We start from the raw sequence: 23,344 nt of genomic DNA, 5'->3' as shown, positions 1-23,344 counted from the left end.
GTTAAGGCTCACTGTACCCCTTGTTACATTCCTTGAGGGGTGTAGTTTCCAAAATAGTATGCCATGTGTTTATTTTTATTTTTTTGCTGATCTGGCACCATAGGGGCCTCCTAAATGTGACATGCCCCCCAAAAACCATTTCAGAAAAACTCTCTCCAAAATCATATTTTTGCTCCTTCCCTTCTAAGCCCTCTAGTGCACCCACTGCGCACTTTATGCTCATATATGAGGTTTTTCCTTACTCAAGAGAAATTGGGCTACACATTTTGGGGGTCTTTTTCTTCTTTAACCCCTTGTAAAAATTCAAAGGCTGGGTCTACAGGAACATGTTAGTGTCGGTTGGAATACAGGAAGTGAGGGGGAGGCTGTGTTCACTTCCTGTGTGAAGATCTCCGAACACAGAGAGAGCAGAGGAGAGCAGGCAGTGTGTGCGCTGCTGTGATTGGCTGAGAGGAGGCCACACCCCCTCACACCTCCCCAGCTCTCAGCAGCATCTAGTAAGAGAAGGAGAATGATTCAGTGCAGAGCTCAGTCCATAGCATTGAGGAGAAGGAGCAGAATTGTGACACCCTCATACAGCAACATGTACCCCAGTAGTAAGGAGATAGGAAGTGGGTTTGTTACAGTGTGCCTGCCCAGTAGTAAGTAGTGGCAAGGGGAGGGGATTTGTTACAATGTGCACCTCAGTAGTAAAAAGATGTCATGAGGAGGAGGTTTTTACTGTGTGTTATCCGTGTGTGATCCCAGTAGTAATGAAAGTAGATGAGGAGGAGGTTTGTTACAGTGTGTCACCCCAGTAGTGAGGAGATTATATGAGAAGGAGATTTGTTACAGTGTGTCACCCCAGTAGTGAGGAGATTTCATGAGGAGGTGGTTTGTTACAGTGTGCCACCTCGGTAGTAAGGAGATTACTTGGGGAGGGGGTTTGTTTCAGTGTGTCACCCCAGTAGTGAGGAGATTTCATGAGGAGGTGGTTTGTTACAGTGTGCCACCTCGGTAGTAAGGAGATTACTTAAGGGGGTTTGTTTCAGTGTGTCACCCCAGTATTAGGGAGATTACATGAGGAGAACAGCTGACAGCTCAGTGACACACAGTGAGGGAGGAAGTTTAGTCATGTACAGTAAGGGAAAGAGAGGGAACGCCCCCTGCCTGTGAGAAGATAAAATTCAGTTTGATCTAATATAAGCTAATTTTAAAAGAAATACAGAAGCTAGACACATAAAAGTTATATGTATATGATCAGGATGAGGTACTGAGTAACACATAACTTAAATATTTTTTTTTCTGTGATATGATAGGTACGCTTTAAAAAAATAAATAAAAGAAGCGATCTGGTTGGTTGCTATGGGCAACTGGTCCCCTGAACAGATTTTAATAAATTTCCCCCATACTAAATAAATATTTCACAGAAGAGGATGACTGTTTTTGTTATTTCAGGGATAAATGCTGTTATGCCCATCTGGACAGTCTAGTATGTCTTTGGCCAAGGTGATGTCCAATGACTGAAATAATGTAAAAGGTAGAAATGCACCGAAATGGGATTTTGGTCCGAAACCGAAAACTCAGGCTGTGTTTGGCCGAAAACCAAAACTGAAAATGCATCGCCCCGACCACTTTTTTATATTTTTTTTGTAAAATTGTATTATGAGAAATTTTTTGTTAAATTTGTGAATTTAAGTTATCTGAAATTAAAAACTCCATGCTAATAATAAAGTAAAAAATAAAGTTTTAGTAAATAACACAATAATTGGCCAACGTTTTGTCCAAAATTGTCCATAATACAAATAAAATTAAAATGTACTAAATAAAACATACTGATGCAAAACAGTAAATTAAAGAGGCTAAGTGGTTAATCATGGGATCTGACCTCTGGGACCCTCCCCCTTGAGATTTCCTGAACGGGGCCCTGGCTTTTCCAACTTCAGCCTTCACTTGTCAAGGCACACTTGTCTCAATAGTGATGGCCCGCTTGGCCAATCACCTGCATCCCATGATTGGCTCGGCAGGGTTAGCCAAAGCCCGTATATTGGGACCGCAAATAATGCCGCCACTTTAACCCCTTACAGACCACAGGCTTTTAATTTTTGCACTTTCGTTTTTTCCTCCTCACCTTCTAAAAATCATAACGCTCTAATTTTTCCACCTATAGACCTATATGAGGGGGTTTTTTTTTGCGCCACCAGTTGTACTTTGTATTGACCTAAATTATTTCTATACAAAATCTACAGGAAACCGAAAAAAACACCATTTTGAAAATCTTGGGGTCTTCTGCTTCTACACAGTGCAATTTTTGGTAAAAAATGACACCTTTATCTTTATTCTGTAGGTCCATATGATTACGACACCCAAATTATATAGGTTTTACTTTTTAAAATAAATAACTTTTTGTACGAAAATGAGTGTTTTTAAAATTGTCCTTCTGACCTCTATAACTTTTTTTTTTATGTATACAGGGATTTTTTGCACTGTGATCTGTAGTTTTTATTGGGACCATTTTTGTTTTGATGGGACTTTTCATCGCTTTTTATAAAAAAAAAATTTAGGGTATACAAAGTGACCAAAAATTCTTGTCTTTGTGAATACAAAAGTCCTAATAACAGATGATAAAATAACCCATATGTCATCATTATAGTCTGGGGTATCTCGCCTTTCGTTATAGTGCACAAGTGGAACTTGCATCAAAACTTTTTATACCAAAAGAACCTCAAGTTCGATAAATTTCATCATAAAAACACTATTTATTAGAATTCAAATATATATAACTTTTTTAACATGACAGTTACCCATAGCAACATAGAGGGCCAGCCACATAACAATCTGACATCCAAAGGTGCAAATTATGGGGTATACATAACACTGATGTAACCACTACCTCCTAACTGCAAATACAAGTATTATTGTTGTCCAATATCAGTGCTGTAAAAAGTGACAAGTGCTTGTAAACAATTTGCTGACCATGGCAGCTTACTAGTTAATTGCACATATCCCTTTCACAGACTTCCCTGATGACAAAGACCTACAAAGTGTACGGAGGATATAAACTAGGAGGTGACGAAAAAATCGCCTCCTAATGCACTGATGGACTCAAAGTATAATAATATATATGCTTACCCATGTAGCAACGTGTGGCTGCCCAACCTCTACGATAGTTTCGGAAACCTTTCTCAAGAGGTACTGACACCTAAGTGCAGTGGATCTATTTATATGACTCACCTCCTCAACTTTAATTTCCGACACCTGTGTAGCAGCGTTCGGCGCCTGCGCACTGTCCTGTCGGTATTCTTGCGTGCCCCACTTCCAGTGTCCCGGCCGTAGTGCGCATTTCCACCCCGCAGGTTCCGGACACACAGCCTTCTGAGGCCTTCCCGGGTACGCTCCGTATCAGGTCACAGTGCGCAGGCGCACAGCGCATTCCGCTGTCTCAACCTCACATTATCCGTACAATTCAGTCTGGCCATCAGGTAAGTATATATTACATACGTATTGTCTTACAGGAAGATGTCTGTGTCTAGAACAATACATTTTAACTCATAGCGATCAACAATGGATACATGATTCATATCATAACTTCTTCACCCCTTGATTCCCAAATTCGTATGGAGACACATCATGATGAAAAAATAATAAACGAATAAAATCTATTATATGCACCCTCTATAATCCCAATATGAAATTAATATGATAGTTCAAAAAAAAAGTGTGCCACAAAAATATACAAAACACCCTGCACCCCAAAATCTGTGTGTACTCACTCAAAAACATAATTACTTCAATCATACAGTGTATTAATACATAATCATAATACCCAATCTTAACAATACCGTAACATATTGTGTGTGTAAACATATTTATGCCTCCACTCTTAATAATTGCAATTACAATCATATACAATATATAAAAATTATGATATATCACCTCCTAAAGTGCAACTCAATAAAAATACATATGTGATTATACAATTAGTTCATACTAAACAGTGCAAAGTATAAAGTGCATATATAAGATCATTAGATACATCTTGACAAAAAAGGTGCGTAGGTATAAACTTACCCAATTTATATGACTTATTAAAAAAGTGCCTTTGCCTTCCAAAAAAAGACGTATGGTGCTAAAAGTGCCTAACCTCCCCATACGACTCAAGCAGGATTCTAGTCCAACTGTACCTACCCAAACACTATAACTTATTACAGAGTGCCTATGCCTTCCAAAAAAGTGCACATAGTGCTAAAAGTGCCTATCCTCCCCATATGACTCAAGCAGGGTTCTAATACAACTGTACTATATGTATATAACCCTTGAACAAGATTATACCCATATCTGGTTCCATAAAGAATAAAAATTATTTATGATATATCACCATCCCTGATCGCTAACATCTATCCTCAACTCATAATATTTCCCATATCATATGTCAATTACCCCCTCAACATATTTATTACCATCACTTCCCGTACCCACATGGATACGGAGTGACCTGAAAAAGAATTGAACAAATTAATAAATACATCCTAGATTTGCGTGAAACTTCAATCGGAGTTCTTCAGATCCTCATTCCACTGCAAATGGAGGGAACAGGAGATCCACTGTCCTTCGCCATGAAAACATGTGAAATCTTAAAAATAAGAAAATATATTAATTTAATTATACAAAAAAATCTAAAACATCTGATTGATATGAGATGACATCATGCACCCTAATTTAGAAATGAGGAAAAGCTAAGTTGTTCATTCAAGCCGTTAGGTACCATTGTTTTTAAGGTGACCATCCATCTACACTCCTTTTGTGCTAAAATCTTCTTTAGATTGCCACCTCTAATGCCTCCCTGTATCTTCTCAATACCCCTCACTTTTAAACCTCTGGGATCACAATTGTGCTTCTCTTTAAAATGGCGGGGTATGGTCTTTAACTTCGTAACATCTTCAGCCCCCACCGCCGCCACTATATCCCTCTCTCCCTCTCTACATGTTCTCTCACCCTGATCCTTAGCTGTCTTGAAGTCAAGCCTATATATATATCAGGGAGCAATCACATGTGGCATAGTATATCACGTGCGTGCTACTACATGATATATACTGACGTATAGAATATTCCCTTTGGTTACCCGTGGAAGAGAATGTCTTTGCCCTCACGATGTTACTACAGGATAGGCATTCCCCACACGGATAACACCCAGTCCTAGGTGCTGTTTCAGTCAAGGGGTTTGTTGTTGTTGCAGTATAGTGGCTTCTGACAGGTAAATCACATAAGTTGCGGCTCCTTCTCGCAGTCATTGGAATACTTTCTGAAATCTGAGGCCCTATTACCGGATCGGTCTTTAAGATTCCAATGTGTTTTTGAATTGCTTTTCTCATAGCGTTCCACTCGCAATTATAAGTCGAAATAAACCTTGTCTATGTCTTTCTTTTTACTATTTGTAACCAATAGTAGATCTCTGGGAGTATGTTTGGCTCTTTGATAGGCCTTTTTTTATATTGCGTTTGCTATACCCTCTTTCTTCAAACCTTCTGGATAGATCTTTACTTTGCATCTCAAATTTATCAATGGTTGAACATATACCTCGAAGGCGAAGGTACTGACCTGTTGGTACAGCTCTAATAGTTGAGGGGACATGTGCCGATGATGAATGTAGTAGGGAGTTCGTTGATGTCTCTTTTCTGTAGATATCTGTGACTAAGTGCCCGCTTGGAAGACGTTGGATCTCAATGTCCAAGAAATTGATTGTTGTGGAACTGTAGGTATAAGTTAGTTTAATATTTTTATTATTTCTATTTAGGTTAATCATGAAATCTTCCAAGCTTTCTACAGTTCCCTGCCATAAAAACAGCACATCATCGATAAACCGCAGCCAACACTGCACATCGGATACGCCCCGCACCCCATCGCACAAAAATACCTCCCTCTCCCAGTACCCCAGGAAGAGGTTTGCGTACGACGGAGCGCAGGACGCACCCATCGCAGTGCCGCGCTTCTGTAAGTAAAAGCTGTTTTTAAAGGTAAAAAAAAAATCAAATTGCACATTTCCCTTTCAATGTTACTGGTTTCCAAGAAGATTATTTCACTACAAAATCTACAGGAAACCGAAAAAAAAACACAATTTTGTAAATCTAGGGATCTTCTGCTTCTACACAGTGCAATTTTTGGTAAAAATGACACCTTATCTTTATTCTGTAGGTCCATATGATTACGATACCCAAATTATATAGGTTTTACTTCTTAAAATAAATAACTTTTTGTACGAAAATGAGTATGTTTTTAAAATTGTCCTTCTGACCTCTATAACTTTTTTTTATGTATACAGGGATTTTTTGCACTGTGATCTGTAGTTTTTATTGGGACCATTTTTGTTTTGATGGGACTTTTTAATCGTTTTTATAAAAAAAAAAATTAGGGTATAGAAAGTGACCAAAAATATGCAATTCTTGTCTTTGGTATTTTATCACATATACGCCATTGACCGTGACGTTTAATTAATGTTATATTTTTATAGTTCGGACATTTCCGCATCCGGCGATACTACTTTATGTTTTTATTTTCATGATTATTTTCTTTTTTTTATGGGAAAAGGGGGGTGATTCAAACTTTTATGACTTTTTTTTTTTTTTTCAAATTTATTTACCCATACATTTGACATGTTTTTTTCTTTTTATTTATTTACCCATAGGGGACTAAAACATGCAATCTTCAGATTGCATACACTGAACAGTGCTATGCCTTAGCATAGTATTGATCAGTGTTATTGGTGCTTCATTGCTCTAGCCTGTCATGGCTGACTGGAGCACAGGAGCACCAATTGGACAGCGAGGAGACAGGTAAGGGCCGTCCTCTCAGCTGATCGAGACACCAGGATTTTACTGCGGTGGTCCCTATCAGCTCCGCTGAGCTGCCGGGATGTGTTTAACATTTTAGATGCCGTGATCGTGGCATCTAAGGGTTTTAATGCTGATCATCACCGTGAACAGTGATGCCGGGCATTTGCCACGGTCCCGGCGGCATCCCGCTATGATGCGCGCCCAGCTCCTGAGCATGCGTTGTAGAAGGGGGGGGCGGACGCAGGGCGTACATGTACACCCTGCGTCCTTAAGCCACGCCCACTGAATTTATCTGAGGAGAATTCCCTTGGCCGAAAGGGCCATTTTCAGCGGTCGAAATCTCTTGAAAAGGCTGTTTGTTAATCTGATGCTTGTTCCACATTCAGAGTCGTTGTCACAGTTAAACTCACATAATTCATTTTGTCTGTATTAATTCTGCCTTTAACATCAATAAGGGTGTATTTGCATGCTGAAGTCATTCTGTAATCTTTAAGAAATTGTGGCAACACGATGCATATTCACTTCGATTTTGTGAACACAAAACTGAATTCTGTAATAGGAGTTTCCATGCGTCAGGCTTGAGATGAGCACCCTCTGCTGGCCGCTGCATTTATATGTCAATTGGATATGTGTGGATTTATCATATTGTCTAAAGCTTCCTTCAGACACAATTTTTTCTTGGTGTTTTTTTTTTTTTTTTTTTACTTTTTTTTTTTTTACAAAAAAGCCACAAAAAAACTGTCCTCTTTCTCCTGCAGGAGTGAGGATTTTTAACTGTATTGTTATTAACATTTGAATTAAAAATCCCAAACGCAGAGAAGCAAATGAGCCAACAAATCTATGTAGCAAATAAGTTAAGAAAAGGATACAAATATCCATATCAACATATCAAAGCACTTCTATGCAATAAATTAAAGAAGTGAAAAAAACAAGTTAAAATTAAGTTTAAAGGTTAGATTCCAAATGAGGAATCCCCCATAGATGTCAATGTATTCCGCACAGACTCCACTAAAGAAAATCAGCAAGATCACTCTATTGGCAGCGAAAGCTCCACTTCTTAAAGGGGTACTCCAGTGAAAAACTTTTTTTTTTGTTTTTTTTCTAAATCAACCGATGCCAGAAAGTTAAACAGATTTATGAATTACCTCAATTTAAAAATCTTAATCCTTCCAGTACTTAGAACCTGCTGTATGCTCCACAGGAAGTTCTTTTCTTTTTTAATTTATTTTCTGTCTGACCACAGTACTCTCTGGTGACACCTCTGTCCATATCAGGAACTGTCCAGAGCAGGAGCAAATCCCCATAGAAAACCTATCCTGCTCTGGGCAGTTCCTAAAATGGACAGAGGTGTCAGCAGAGAGCACTGTGGACAGGCAGAAAGGAAACAGCAGCTGATAAGTACTGGAAGGATTAAGATTTTTAATAGAAGTAATTTACAAATCTGTTTAACTTTCTGGCACTAGTTGATTTAAAAAAAAATGTTTATGCAGTGGAGTACCCCTTTAAAGGGGTTATCCACCATAAGGTGATTTTAGTAGCATGTACCTGCCAGAACTGGGTATTTCCTGTTGAATTTCGTTCACTAAACTACACATCCTATAGTTCCACAGTTTGTAAGTATGAGGTCACTTTCCTCCCTTCACATCAGCCACCCCACCCATTGAAACATACCTGTGATCCCTTCAGTGCAATACATAAGGGTTTTCTAATTGGGGTGCCTACAGCTGTTGCAAAATGATCTCTCCCCCACCCAGCAGTCGCTCCACCCGTTGAAGCAGACTAGTGATGTCAGGTCTCGAAGCACTGCAACCTGGTAAATCCTGTGACATGAGTAATTTTGTATGCTGTTAAAAATAAATATTGGGACCGAAAATCACAGAAGAATTGTGAGAAAACCGTCACATGAAGGTACAGACACTATATTATGAACTATACTAACTTTACAGCCCCTGTAGCCAGGGCTGTGGAGTCGGTAGATAAATGTTCCGACTCCAGAGTTTTCTGTACTTCCAACTCAGACTCCCCGACTACAACTCCTCTGTATTAATATTCAAATGTATTTTATACATTCCTTGAAGGAAAGAAAGGCAACATACATGTCATTACCACAGGACTACTGGCTGGGAAGCCAACAGTCTACTGTATTGAACAGTTTGTGTGCTGATCTGCTGCTGAAGATAGGGCAGTGGGAGGATCCAGGAAGGGGCATTTATTATAAAAACATGATTTCCCTAGTAGAATCCCATAGTCATGTTTAAAGTTTAAAGGGGTACTCCAAAGGATAGGGGATAAGATGTCAGATCGCCGGGGTCTCGCTGCTGGCAACCCCCGGGATCGCCGCTGCGGCACTGCGCTTTCATTACTACACAGTGCAAGTTCGCTCTGTGCGTAATGACGGGCGATACAGGGGACGGAGCAGCATGACGTCATGGCATCCGCCCCTCGTGACATGGTCTCTAACTGTAGCCCTCCAGATGTTGCAAAACTACAACTCTCAGCATGCCCAGACAGCTGTTTGGGCATGCTGGAATATGTAGTTTTGCAACAGCTGGAGGGCTACAGTTTGAGACCACTATATAGTGGTCTCTAAACTGTATCCCTCCAGATCTTGCAAAACTACAACTCCTAGCATGCCCAAATAGCTGTTTGCTGTTTGGACATGCTGGGATTTGTAGTTTTGCAATATCTTGAGGGTCACAGTTTGGAGATCACTTTGACTATAGCCCTCCAGATGTTGCAAAACTGCAAATCCCAGCATGCCCAAACAGCCGTCTCGGCATGCTGGGAGTTTACCTCCAGCTGTTGCATAACTAAATCTCACAGCATGCCCTTTAGTGATCAGTACATCAATACATGCTGGGAGCTGTAGTTTTGCAACAGCTGGAGGCACACTGGTTGGAAAATACTGAGTTAACAGAACTTAACTGAAGGTTTTCCAACCAGTGTGCCTCCAGCTGTTGCAAAAGTACAACTCCCAGCATGCACAGTCTGTCAGTACATGCTGGGAGATGTAGTTTTGAAATAGCTGGAGGTTTGCCCTCCCAAGTGAATGTACAGGGTGCATTCACACGGGCAGGTTTACAGTAAGTTTCTTGCTTCAAAGTTTGGGCTGCAGCAAATTTTTCGCCGCAGCGCAAACTTCTAGCGGGAAACTCACCGCAACCTGCCAGTGCGAGTGTACCCTAAAAACACTACACTACACTAACACAAAATAAAGGGTAAAACACTACATATACACACCCCTACACTGTCCCCCCCAATAAAAATTGAAAACTTATTGTATGGCAGTGTTGCAAAACAACAACTCCCAGCATTTCTGGACAGCCACTGACTGTCCAGGCATGCTGGGAGTTTAGCAACAGCTGGAGGCACCCTGTTTGGGAATCACTGGCGTAGAACACCCCTATGTCCACCCCTATGCAATCCCTAACTTAGTCCTCAAATGCGCATGGCGCTCTCTCAATTCGGAGCCCTGTCGTATTTCAAGGAAACAGTTTAGGGCCACATATGGGGTATTTCCGTACTCGGGAGAAATTGCACTACAAATTTTGGGGGTCTTTTTCTCCTTTTACCCCTTATGAAAAAGAAAAGTTGGGGGCTACACCAGCTTGTTAATGTAAAAAATAAAATAATTTACACTAACATGCTGGTGTTACCCCATACTTTTTATTTTCACAAGCGATAAAAGGAAAAAAAGACCCACAAAATTTGTAACGCAATTTCTCCTGAATATGGAAAATTGTGGGCGTAAAATGCTCTGCGGGCGCACAACAAGGCTCAGGAGTGAGAGCGCACTATGTACATTTGAGGCCTAAATTGATTGGTGATTTGCACAGGGGTGGCTGATTTTACAGCGGTTCTGACATAAACCCTAAAAAAAAATACCCACATGTGACCCCATTTTGGAAACTACACCCCTCACAGAACGTAACAAGGGGTATAGTGAGCCTTAACACCCCACAGGTGTTTAATGAAAATTCAAGTTGGATGGAAAAATGAAAAAAAAAATTTCACTAAAATGCTGATGTTACCCTATTTTCATTTTCACATGGGAAAATAGGAAAAAAAGACCCCCAAAATTTGTAACCCCATTACTTCTGAGTAAGAACATACCCCATTTGTGGATGTAAAGTGCTCTGCTGGCGCACTACAATGCTCAGAAGAGAAGGAGCGCCATTGGGATTTTGAAGAGAAAATTTGTCCGGAATTGAAGGCCACGTGTGTTTACAAAGCCCCCATAGTGCCAGAACAATGGACCCACCCCCCCACATGTGACCCCATTTTGGAAACTACACCCCTCACTTAATGTAATAAGGGGTACAGTGAGCATTTACATCCCACAGGTGTCTGACAGATTTTTGGAACAGTGGTCCGTGAAAATGAAAAATGTAATTTTTCATTTGCACAGCCCACTGTTCCAAAGATCTGTCAAACGCCAGTGGGGTGTAAATGCTCACTGCACCCCTTATTAAAGGGGTATTCCAGGCAAAAACTTTTTTATATATCAACTGGCTCCGGAAAGTTAAACAGATTTGTAAATTACTTCTATTAAAAAATCTTAATCCTTCCAATAGTTATTCGCTTCGGAAGTTTTCTGTCTAACTGTTCAATGATGATGTCACGTCCCGGGAGCTGTGCATGATGGGAAAATATCCCCATAGGAGCTGGACAGCTCCCTGGACGTGAGTCATCAGAAAGCTGTTAGACAGAAAACAGCAACTCAACTTCAGAAGCTAATATCTATTGGAAGGATTAAGATTTTTTTATAGAAGTAATTTACAAATCTGTTTAACTTTCCAGAGCCAGTTGATATATATATATAAAAAAAAAAAGTTTTTGCCTGGAATACCCCTTTAACCCCTTAAGGGTTTTTCCGTTTTTGCACTTTCGTTTTTTCCTCCTTACCTTTTAAAAATCATAACCCTTTCAATTTTCCACCTAAAAATCCATATTATGGCTTATTTTTTGCATCACCAATTCTACTCTCCAGTGACATTAGTAACTTTTGGGGGCTTCCGTTTCTACGCAGTGCATATTTCGGTAAAAATGACACCTTATCATTATTCTGTAGGTCCATACGATTAAAATGATACCCTACTTATATAGGTTTGATTTTGTCGCACTTCTGGAAAAAATCATAACTACATGCAGGAAAATTTATACGTTTAAAAATGTCATCTTCTGACCCCTATAACTTTTTTATTTTTCCACGTACGGGGCGGTATGAGGACTCATTTTTTGCGCCGTGATCTGAAGTTTTTATTGGTATGATTTTTGTTTTGATCTGACTTTTTGATCACTTTTTATTCATTTTTTAATGTTATAAAAAGTTACCAAAATACGCTTTTTTGGACTTTGGAATTTTTTGCGCGTACGCCATTGACCGTACGGCTTAATTAATGATATATTTTTATAGTTCGGACATTTACGCACGCGGCGATACCACATATGTTTACTTATTTTTTTTTTTTTACACTTTTATTTTTTTATGGGAAAAGGGGGTGATTCAAACTTTTATTAGGGAAGGGGTTAAATGACCTTTCTTAACACTTTTTTTTTACTTTTTTTTGCAGTGTTATAGGTCTCATAGGGACCTATGACACTGCACACACTGATCTCTCATCCTGATCACAGGCGTGTATTAACACGCCTGTGATCAGCATTATCGGCGCTTGACTGCTCCTGCCTGGATCTCAGGCACGGAGCATTCATTCGTCGATCGGACACCGAGGAGGCAGGTAAGAGCCCTCCCGGTGTCCGATCAGCTGTTCGGGACGCCGCGATTTCACCGCGGCGGTCCCGAACAGCCCGACTGAGCAGCCGGGATACTTTCAGTTTCACTTTAAAAGCGGCGGTCAGCTTTGACCGCCGCTTCTAAAGGGTTAATACCGCACATCGCCGCGATCGGCGATGTGTGGTATTAGCCGCGGGTCCCGGCCGTTGATTAGCGCCGGGATCCACGCGATATGATGCGGGATCGCGGCGCGATGCCGCTTCATATCGCGGGAGACGGCGCAGGACGTAAATATACGTCCTGCGTCGTTAAGGGGTTAAATTCTATGAGCGGTGTAGTTTCCAAAATAGGGTCACATGTGGGGGGTCCACTGTTCTGGCACCACGGGGGACTTTGCAAACGCACATGGCCCCTGACTTCCATTCCAAACAATTTTTTTTCCAAAAAGCTCAATGGCGCTCCTTCTCTTCTGAGCATTGTAGTGCGCCAGCAGAGCACTTGACGTCCACACATGGGGTATTTCCAAACTCAGAAGAGATGGGGTTACAAATTTTGGGGGGCATTTTGTCCTATTATCCCTTGTAAAATTTGAGGGAAAACTAGCATTTTAGTGGAAAAAAAATAAAATCATTTACACATCCAACTTTAACGAAAAGTCGTCAAACACCTGCGTGGTGTTAAGGCTCACTGGACCCCTTGTTACGTGCCTTGAGGGGTGAAGTTTCCAAAATAGTATGCCATGTGTTTTTTTTTTTTTTTGCTGTCCTGGCACCATAGGGGCTTCCTAAATGTGACATGCCCCCCAAAAACCATTTCAGAAAAACTCACTCTCCAAAATCCCACTGTCGCTCCTCCCCTTCTGAGCCCTCTACTGCGCCCGCCGAACACTTGACATACACATATGAGGTATTTTCTTACTCGAGAGAAATTGGGTTACACATTTTAGGAAGATTTCTCTCATTTTACTCCTTGTAAAAATTCAATAACTGGGTCTACAAGAACATGCCAGTGTAAAAAAATGAAGATTTTGAATTTTCTCCTTCAATTTGCTACTATTCCTGTGAAACACCTAAAGGGTTAACAAACCTTTTGAATGTCATTTTGAATACTTTGGGGGGGTGCAGTTTTTATAATGGGGTCATTTATGGGGTATTTCTAATAAGAAGGCCCTTCAAACCCACTTCAAAACTGAACCATTCCCTGAAAAATTTCGATTTTGAAAATTTTGTGAAAAAATTGAAAAATGTTGCCATACTTTGAAGCCCTCTGAAGTTTTCCAAAAGTAAAAACATGTCAACTTTTATGATGCAAATATAAAGTAGACATATTGTATATGTGAATCAATATATAAGGCTAGGTTCTCACTACGTTTTGTACTTACGGTTCCTGTATACGGCTGGGAGGAGGGGGGGTGTGGCTTAATCGTGGCGCCCGCACTCAGCCGTATTCGGGAACCATATTTAATGCATGTCTATGAGCCGACCGGAGTGAACCGCAGCCTGACCGTAGGCAAAAACACGGTCGACAACGTTTTTGCCTGCGGTCGGGAAACCGCATACGGCCGAAAACGCAGCCGACTGGAGGCTGCGGTTCACTCCGGTCGGCTCATAGACATGCATTAAATACGGTTCCCGAATACAGCTGAGTTCGGGCGTCGCTATTAAGCCCCGCCCCCCTCCTCCCAGCCATATACAGGAACCGTAAGTACAAAACGTAGTGTGAACCTAGCCTGTTTTTTTGGGAATATCCATTTTCCTTATAAGCAGAGAGCTTCAAAAAAAATTTTAAAATGCAAAATTTTTAATTTTTTCATCAAATTTTGGAATTTTTCACCAAGAAATTATGCAAGTATCAACAAAATGTTACCACTAATATAAAGTAGAATATGTCACGAAAAAACTGTCTCGAAATCATAATGAAAGGTAAAAGCATCCCAGAGTTATTAATGCTTAAATGGGCACTGTCACCAACTTTATTTTTTGATATGTTGTAGTACTTATGTACTACAACATATCTCTAATATACTTTTATTATTATTATTTTTTATTAAAATGCTTTAGTTTACATTTGAAAACCGGCCACTAGGGGTCTCCCTCCTAGTGGCTGGCTGCAGCCAGGCGTGACGTCACGCCTGAAAAAGGACTGATGCGGCCGGGCATCGGTCCTTTTTCATTCAGCCTGCGCTCGCTCCCTGCCTGTCAATCAGAAAGGCAGGGAGCGAGCGCATTGGCTCCCCGGCCACTGGCTGGGAGGCCACTCCTCCCGCACATCGCCGCCGCCTCGTCGCCGCCGCTGTCCCTGCACGCCCGCTGCCGGACTCTGCAGTAAGTGTAATGAGGGAACAGGGTATGCGGGAGGGGGGTTTGTGATGGAGGGAACGGGGTATGGCACGGGGGGAGGGAGACAGAGGGGACGGGCTAGCGCCGCATGTAACTAATAGTTTATCTACACAGGGTGCCTCCAGCTGTTTCAATACTACAACTCCCAGCATGCCCTGACAGCCAATAGATGTCAGGGCAAGCTGGGAGTTGTAGTGGTGAAACAGCTGGAGGCACCCTGTGTAGATGAACTAAGGGCGGAAGTCCCCCCCCCAGCAGGCATCAGTGATGTGGTGCCTGCTGGGGAAGTCTGCCTGGTAGTGAGCACACTGCCAGGCAGACAAAAAGCATTTTTAATATAGTAAAAATTAAAATTAAAAGCAGGGAGGGGGTTAGGAATAGATTGGCAAGAGGCAGGGACAGAAAAAAAAATAGGATGGTGGGAGCTACCCTTTAAAGTGACAGTGGTCAGATGTGCAAAAAAATGGCTGGGTCCTACTCTGAAAATTGGCTGGGTCCTTAAGGGTTTAAAGTCTCTTCCATATTTTTAAGCATCTAAGATTTGCCACTAGGTTATGTGCACATTATGTATCTGTTCGGAAAAATATGCTACAAATTACAAAATTCTGAGAGTAGCCTTGTTGGGGTGTTAAATGGGGCTAATCTGTGTGCAGGTTTCCAAAGCGTTTTATGTGCGTTTTATGTCGCCTATTCTGGCATATTTTAAATTAGCGATGAAAAAAGTTTCTGCTGCCATTCAGTGTAATACGCGCCAAAATAAAGACAGAAAAACAATGTGGGAGATTTGTCATTGCATTTAGAGGTTTTGTTTTTTTAACTTAATTCGGGCGCACAAAATGTAAGCACTTTTTTTGTGGGTACACATAAAGTAGCAAACAGCCCTACCTAAGCAACCTTTAGTTTTCACTTTGTAGTGGTAGCGAATTTATTGCTTAAGTGCACCTGTCGCAAATAAGCATAAAAAAGTCGCAAGCCAAAGCCAGGTCAGACCTGGCTTGCAAAAATACCTGTAGAGAGCACTTTCTAAAAAGTCACACAAAAAGTCGCAACTGAGACTTTCTGTGCAAAAAGCACCGCTCCCGGCCACCCACCCACATCTACCACCTGCCCGCTTGCTGTTGTTAGACTACAACTCCTAGCATGCCCTTACAGTGAGGACATGCTGGGAGTTGTAGTCTTGCAACAGCTTGCTTGCGGGTAGTAGATGGCCGGGAAGCGAAGCCGGACGGCTTCCAGAAATATGAAATCACGGCACTGTAATTTCAGATTGCCCACCCAAAGCAGTGATTTGCCGTTCGTCCCGGCCAATCACGTAGTTTCGTATTCCTGTTAGCCAGCCGGCCAGGGATTACTCGCTTCCCTGGCTTGCATTTTAACAGGGTGCCTCCAGCTGTTGCTAAACTACAACCCCCATGATGGGAGTTGTAGTTTACAATTTGGGTCGCTTCAGCTGTTGCTAAACTTCAATTCCTATGATGGAAGTTGTCTCCCAAAGGCTATATTCAAAAGGCAGGAATGTCCACACGGAAAAAACACGGAGAATCTGCAGTCTCATAGACAGCTATGGCCTCATGGATGTTTGTTATTGTGTTTAATGATTTGTAATGGTTTATATACCAAGAGCCATTGTCATTGAGGTTGTGTGGATTGAACTTTATCTGATCCCTATTGATTATAGTCTAATTTGGTCACATGATCACGTTACTGACACCCCAAATCTTCCAGTACCTAATGGTTCCAACAGGAGGTCAGACTCTCACTTCCTGTGAACTACAGGATGACATCATCACCTATCATATTCCTCCTACTAGCTCCTATGCTATGTCTGTGGGATCAGTATATATATATATATATATATATATATATATATATATATATATATATATATATATACCGTATTTTTCGTCCTATAGGACGCACCGGCGTATAAGACGCACCCAATTTATAGGTGCAAAATCTAAAAAAATAAAGATTTTGAACCCAATAGTGGTCTTCAACATGCGGACCTCCAGATGTTGCAAAACTACAACACCCAGCATGCCCGGACAGCCGTTTGCTGTCCGGGCATGCTGGGAGTTGTAGTTTTGCAACATCTGGAGGTCCGCAGATTGAAGACCACTGCATAGGAGGTAATACTCACGTGTCCCCGCTGCTCCGGACCCGTCACCGCTGCCCTGGATGTCGCTCCATTGCTGTCGCTGTGTCCCCGTCGCTCCGGAATGTTTCTGCTGCCGGCCGGGTATCCTCGCTCTCCGTCGCCGCCATCACGTTGTTACGCACGCCGATGCACGTACGCGACAACGTGATGACGAGGAAGGAGAGCGCCGGCCATACAGGGGACCCCTGAACGGAGAAGACACCGAGGAGGCAGGTAAGGTCCCTCCCGGTGTCCTGTAAGCACTAACCCGGCTATCCAGTCAGGCTGTTCGGGACCACCGCGGCGAAATTGCGGTTGTCCCGAACAGCCCGACTGAACAGCCGGGTTAGTATCACTTTTCCTTCAGACGCGGCGGTCAGCTTTGATCGCCGTGTCTAAAGGGTTAATACAGGGTATCACCGCGATCGGTGATGTCCTGTATTAGCCGCGGGTCCCGTTGATGGCCGCAGGGACCGCCGCGATAGGGGTGTATTCGCCGTATAAGACGCACCGACTTTTTCCCCCCAGTTTTGGGGAAAATATGGCGAAAATTTGGGGAAAATTTGGCGAAAAATATGGTGTGTGTGTGTATGTATGTGTATATATATATATATATGGGCATTTGTCATTGTTTGCTATAGTAAGCGAGTTCTGTAGGCATTTTTTTCTTGCTTTGGTTTTGCTTATGTATGACATATTGATCATACTGACACAGGGGGTTGATAAATTTGGCTTACATAAGCAAAAAACAATAAATTACTTTAGAATGCAATTTTAATAGCATACATAACAAAACCCAATAAATAACTTCAGAACACCACTGGGAAACACCACCTCCTCTCCTGTGTTTATTAAAAGTTTTTACTACTTTTTTTGTACTAAACAATTTTTTGTGTGTTTTTTTTCTTCTTAATTCAGATCAGTGTATGCAGAGAACATCTTTGTCTTCAGTGGACTACGTAGATGACCAATGTTTTTTTATTATTATTACTTTTTTAGTAGTGGAAGCCATCTTATAGACAGAATTCATTACAAGCCTCAAAAACAGCTAGCGCTAACCTCCAATAATTACCCCGGTACCCACCGCCACAGGAGTGCCAGGAAGAGCCAGTACCAACAGGCCCGGAGTGTCAAAAATGGCACTCCTGGGCCTACCTGGTAACAGACTGGCGTTATTTAGGCTGGGGAGGGCCAGTAACAATGGTCCTCGCCCACCCTGGTAACGTCAGACTGTTGCTGCTGTGTTGGTATTTGGCTGATACTGAAAATATGGGGAACCCTACAAGTTTTTTGGAAATAATAAAAAATAAAAAATAAATGTGTGGGGTTCCCCCTATTTTCATTCTCAGCCAGATACCAACCAAGCAGCAACAGCCTTATGTTACCAGGGTGGGCTAGCCCTTCTGCTCCACAGGAGGTTTCTGTCCTCCCTGAGCTCGCATGAGCTCCCCAGCCTAAATAACGCCAGCCTGTTATCGCCCAGGAGAGCCATTTTTGATGTTCCAGGCCCGTTCGTACCGGCTCTTCCCGGCACCCTGATGGCGTTGGGTCCTGGGGTAATAATTGGGGGTTAGCGATAGCTGTTTTTGAGGCTACCTCTAAGCCTTGGCTTAATTATGGATTCCATCTATAAAAAAGCTTCCACTACTAAGCCTGTAAAGTAAATGAAAAAAAACCAACACGTTTAAAAAACTTTTATTTAAAAAAACACTCCCCCACAAGCCCTCGTTAACCATTTTATTAATATTTTTTTCGTAGTAGTCCTCTCAATCCGAAATAGTCATCTGCAAAAACAGATCTGAAATAAGAAAAAAAAACACACAAAAAATTGGAACTTTCTACTTATTCCACGCTGGCTACCTGCTTCTCTTCCTAATTTTGGTGTTGCCGTGCACCTGCCGTGTCGTGGAACGGGATACACAGCTGGTGAGCTGATCTACCCTGCTCTTCATCACAAAAAAAATGTTAGTACATAACGCCCATAAAGCAGTATTTCCAAACAGGGAGCCTCCAGTTGTTGCTAAACTACAACCCCCACTATGGGTGTCTGGGAATGATGGGTGTTTTAATTTAGCAACAGTGAGTCTCCAGTTTAGCAACATCTGGAGTCTTGCTGTTCCTAAACTACAACTCCCATGATAGGAGTTGTAGTTTAGAAACAGTGAGAGTCCAGCTGTTGCTAAACTACAACTACCATGATGGGAGTTGTAGTTTAGCAACAGCTGGAGACACCCCGTTTCTAAACTACAACTTCCATGACGGGAGTTGTAGTTTAGAAACAGCTCGAGGCACCCTGGTGTTAAAATGCCAGCCGCATCTACCACCAGCCCGCTAGCTGTTGCAAGACTACAACTCCTAGCATGCCCTTAGAGTTAGGACATGCTGGGAGTTGTAGTTGCAACTCTTGGGTGGGTGGGTGGTTGATACAGGCCGGTGGACAGGGCAGCCGTCCGGCTCCCAGAAATATGAAACTACACTGATTGGCCGGTTGGTCTCAGCCAATCACGGCACCGCTCGGGAAATATGAAACTACAGTGTAGTTTCATATTTCTAGGAGCCCTCTGCTTCCCCGGCCCCTCATCTCATCTCCCACGTAATCTTAACCCGCCTCTGCCGCCCATCTCCCCATGCCGCCTCCAATATCCCCCCGCCGCCGCTCATCTCAGCCTGCCATTGCCCATCTGCCCCCCCACCGCCGCACATCTACCCCCCACCGCTCATCTCACATTGCAGCTGCCGCTCATTTCACCCTTCCCCCTGCGCTCATCTCACCCTGCAGCTGCCACCACTCATCTCCCCCCCCCCCCCCCCCGTGCTGCGCTCATCTCCCCCTCCCGCTGACATGCTCATATCCCCCCCGCCGCCACTCATCTCCCCCCGGCCACTGCACATCTCACCCTGCCACCGCCCATCTCCCTCTGCCGCACATCTCCTCCTGCCGCCACCGCTCATCTCCCCCCAACCGCACATCTCACCCTGCCACCGCTCATCTCCCCCCAACCGCACATCTCACCCTGCCACCGCTCATCTCCCCCCAGCCGCACATCTCCCCCTGCCGCACATCTCCCTCATCTCCCCCAGCCGCACATCTCCCCCTGCCGCCAACACTTATCTTACCCCAGCACCACTGTCGCTGTTCATCTCGCACCCGCACTATCTATTGCAAGACTCCAACTCCCAACATGCCCTTACAGTGAGGACATGCTGAGAGTTGTGGTTGATGCAGGCCGCGGTATGACCAAATGTGTGTATCATGGTATTTTTGTAACTTTCGGCGGTTCCACGGTATATAACTGCGAATAAGGAGATTGTACAGCAATTGTGCAAAATATGGTAAAAACGTGTCATTTCCCGCACTATTGGAAAATTGACGACGCAAAAACAGCTAAGGCTGTGTTCATGTGTTGAAGCTAATTAGAAATTCTGCCGTGTGAACAGTGCAGCAGAATCCCGTAGATATCACGGGCAATCTGCTTGTGCGGAATCTCCATGCGGAATTCCCATCATGTGAACATACTCCTAACGAGTTTATGACATTTCCTGTATTGTCAGTGAAATCTGCTAGTCTGTCACCTTTGCCTGGAATGAACAGGATGTTTCAGAAGTTAGAACGTTACGTAACATTTGTGATTATGTTTTGTTTAGGTAACTATTAGTCATCCAGTTATCAATGCTATTTCCATATATAATCTCTGCATTGTGTACTGGACATGAAGGCCGATGCTTATCGCCTGGCAGAGAACAATGTATATATCAGTCAGATATGTGTCTGTGCAGTGCAGAGTTATTTGTGGCCATCCAGTAAACATGTGGGAAGGACACAGGAGGACGAAGCTCACTGTATTGAGATGAGTAATCTTTTTCTTCTGGAGATCACCATTAATGGTGTGTGCAGCTTTAAAGGCCATTAGCACTCCACCTGGCATTCTAGGAAGAGGATATATGCAAAGCAGCTCAATCACGCCATCTTTTCAGGTAGATTTCCCTAAACATTAGTTCCCTAAACAACTACAGAGTTTTAGAAACTGATTGAGATTTAAAGGGGTACTCCGCCCCTAGACATCTTATCCTCTATCCAAAGTATAGGGGATAAGATGTCTGATTATGGGGGTCCTGCCGCTGGGACCCCAACAATCTCCCTGCTGCACCTATCTAAGAACAGATGTACAGCACAAGCCGGAGACTCCAATAGCAAAGGAAAGTGACTTTTATTGGTTTCTACCCAGATGACCAATAAAAGTCACTTTCCTTTGCTATTAGAGTCTCTGGCTTGTGCTGTACATCTCTTCTTGGATTGTTGTGACTCTGGATTGGCCCTCCGGATAGGAACGGGCACAGCCGAGTGGTCCAGTGCTGTCTCTCGGGACTTTTTTGTTCCCTGCTGCACCTGGCATTCGTTTAGAGCGTCGGGTGCAGCACCGGAGGCTTGTGATGTCACGGTCATGCCCCGCTCATAAAGTCACGCCCATTCAATTCAAGTCTGTGGAAGGGGACGTGACCGTGACATCACGAGCCCCCGCCTCTCCAGTCATCCAGCACGGAACGCAGTTCGCTCCCTGCACCGAATGTCAAATCAAGCCTCTAGAATGTGCTACAGGGCAATGCAGTCCCCCCATACTACGTACCCCGTCCCTCTTACAGGTTACCCAGTCTGGACCCCAGTCCAGATGGTTATGAGCCACTGATTTCTGGGTATGTTGGCCGCCCAGGAATCCAAATTGACCCCACAGTCCTTACTGAAATAGACTTTTTTTTTTTTTTTGGTGAGGACTTGACTTTGACAGCAGCTCAGACAAATCTGTACACCCAACAGTTTGTGGCCCAGCACCCCCATGCTTTTTTGACTGCACTCAATAGATGGACCCTCATTAATGCAGCCAAGATGTGGACATATTGGGGCCTTGTCCTGCATATGGGCCTAGTAAAAAAAAAAGATTAGGCAATGCCTGAGTGTTCTGTACAACACCACACTTTACCGTATAGCCATAAAAAGGGCTCAAATCCAGCAGCTTTGTGGCTGCCCTTGCATCAGTCACAGAAATATACATCACATATAAAGGAGGTGTATATTTCTGCGACTTTTCGTGTTTCAAGTCTGCCCAAAAGTCGCATGTGAGCCCCCTGCAACTGTCAGACACCCCTGCGAGATGCTCACAATCCCTGCAACTGTCAGACACCCCTGTGCAAATCTCTAATTTAGGCCTCAAATGCACATGGTGCTCTCTCACTCCTGAGCCCTGTCGTATTTCAAAGCAACAGTTTAGGGCCACATATGGGGTATTTATGTACCGTATATACTCGAGTATAAGCCTACCCGAATATAAGCCGAGGCCCCTAATTTCACCCCAAAATCCCAGGAAAAGTTATTGACTCGAGTATAAGCCTAGGGTGGGAAATACATCATCCCCCCTGTCATCATCCAGACCCCCGTCATTAACACCCTCATCATCATCACCCTGTCATCATCCCCCCTTCATCATCACCGCTTGTCATCATCCCCTTGTCATCATCCCACCCCCCCCTCATCATCCCCTTGTCATCATCCCATACCCCCCCTTCATCATCCCCCTGTCGTCATCACCACCTGTCATCAGCCCCCCCCCCTTCATCATCACCGCTTGTCAATGCCTGATACAGTGGTCTTCAACCTGCGGACCTCCAGATGTTTCAAAACTACAACTCCCAGCAAGCCCGGGCAGCCATCGGCTGTCCGGGCTTGCTGGGAGTTGTAGTTTTGAAACCTCTGGAGGTCCGCAGGTTGAAGACCACTGCGGCCTTCAACATCATCCAGCCCCCCCACCCTCTCACCCCCTTTAGTTTTGTACTCAGCTCCGCTCGGCGGGACATTAGGGTGCGCTGGTCCGGTGCTGTAGGACTGTCCGGTGGGGAGATCGTTCGGTGGGATAGTCGTTCCGGGCTGTCCATCTTCACCGGGGGGCCTCTTCTCCGCGCTTCGGGCCCAGAATAGAGGCATTGCCTTGACGACGACGCAGAGGGACATTGCTAATGAACGTCCCTGTGCGTCGTCATCAAGGCAACGTGACTATTCCGGGGTCGAAGTGCGGAGAAGAGGCCCCCCCCGGTGAAGATGGACAGCCCGGAACGACTATCCCACCGGACGATCTCCCCACCAGACAGTCCTGCAGCACCGGACCAGCGCACCCTAACGTCCCGCCGAGCGGAGGTGAGTACAGAACTAAAGGGGGTGGGGGGTCTGGATGATGTCGAAGACCGCAGTGGTCTTCAACCTGCGGACCTCCAGAGCCGATGGCTGCCCGGGCTTGCTGGGAGTTGTAGTTTTGAAACATCTGGAGGTCTGCAGGTT

General features: G+C 43.6%; 1 long non-coding RNA gene across 1 annotated transcript in view; it reads left to right on the top strand.

Moving 5' to 3' along the window:
* Positions 1–23,344, top strand: part of LOC130297040 (uncharacterized) — a 56,210-nt gene that overhangs the window by 8,612 nt on the left and 24,254 nt on the right. The window contains exon 2 of the long non-coding RNA XR_008849373.1: positions 5,774–5,970. This is a non-coding gene — a long non-coding RNA (uncharacterized LOC130297040). The remainder of the gene's footprint in view (positions 1–5,773; positions 5,971–23,344) is intronic.

This window comes from Hyla sarda, chromosome 12, assembly GCF_029499605.1.
Source record: "Hyla sarda isolate aHylSar1 chromosome 12, aHylSar1.hap1, whole genome shotgun sequence".
In the NCBI taxonomy this organism is placed as follows: domain Eukaryota; kingdom Metazoa; phylum Chordata; class Amphibia; order Anura; family Hylidae; genus Hyla; species Hyla sarda.
This window is presented reverse-complemented; position numbering and strand designations above follow the sequence as displayed.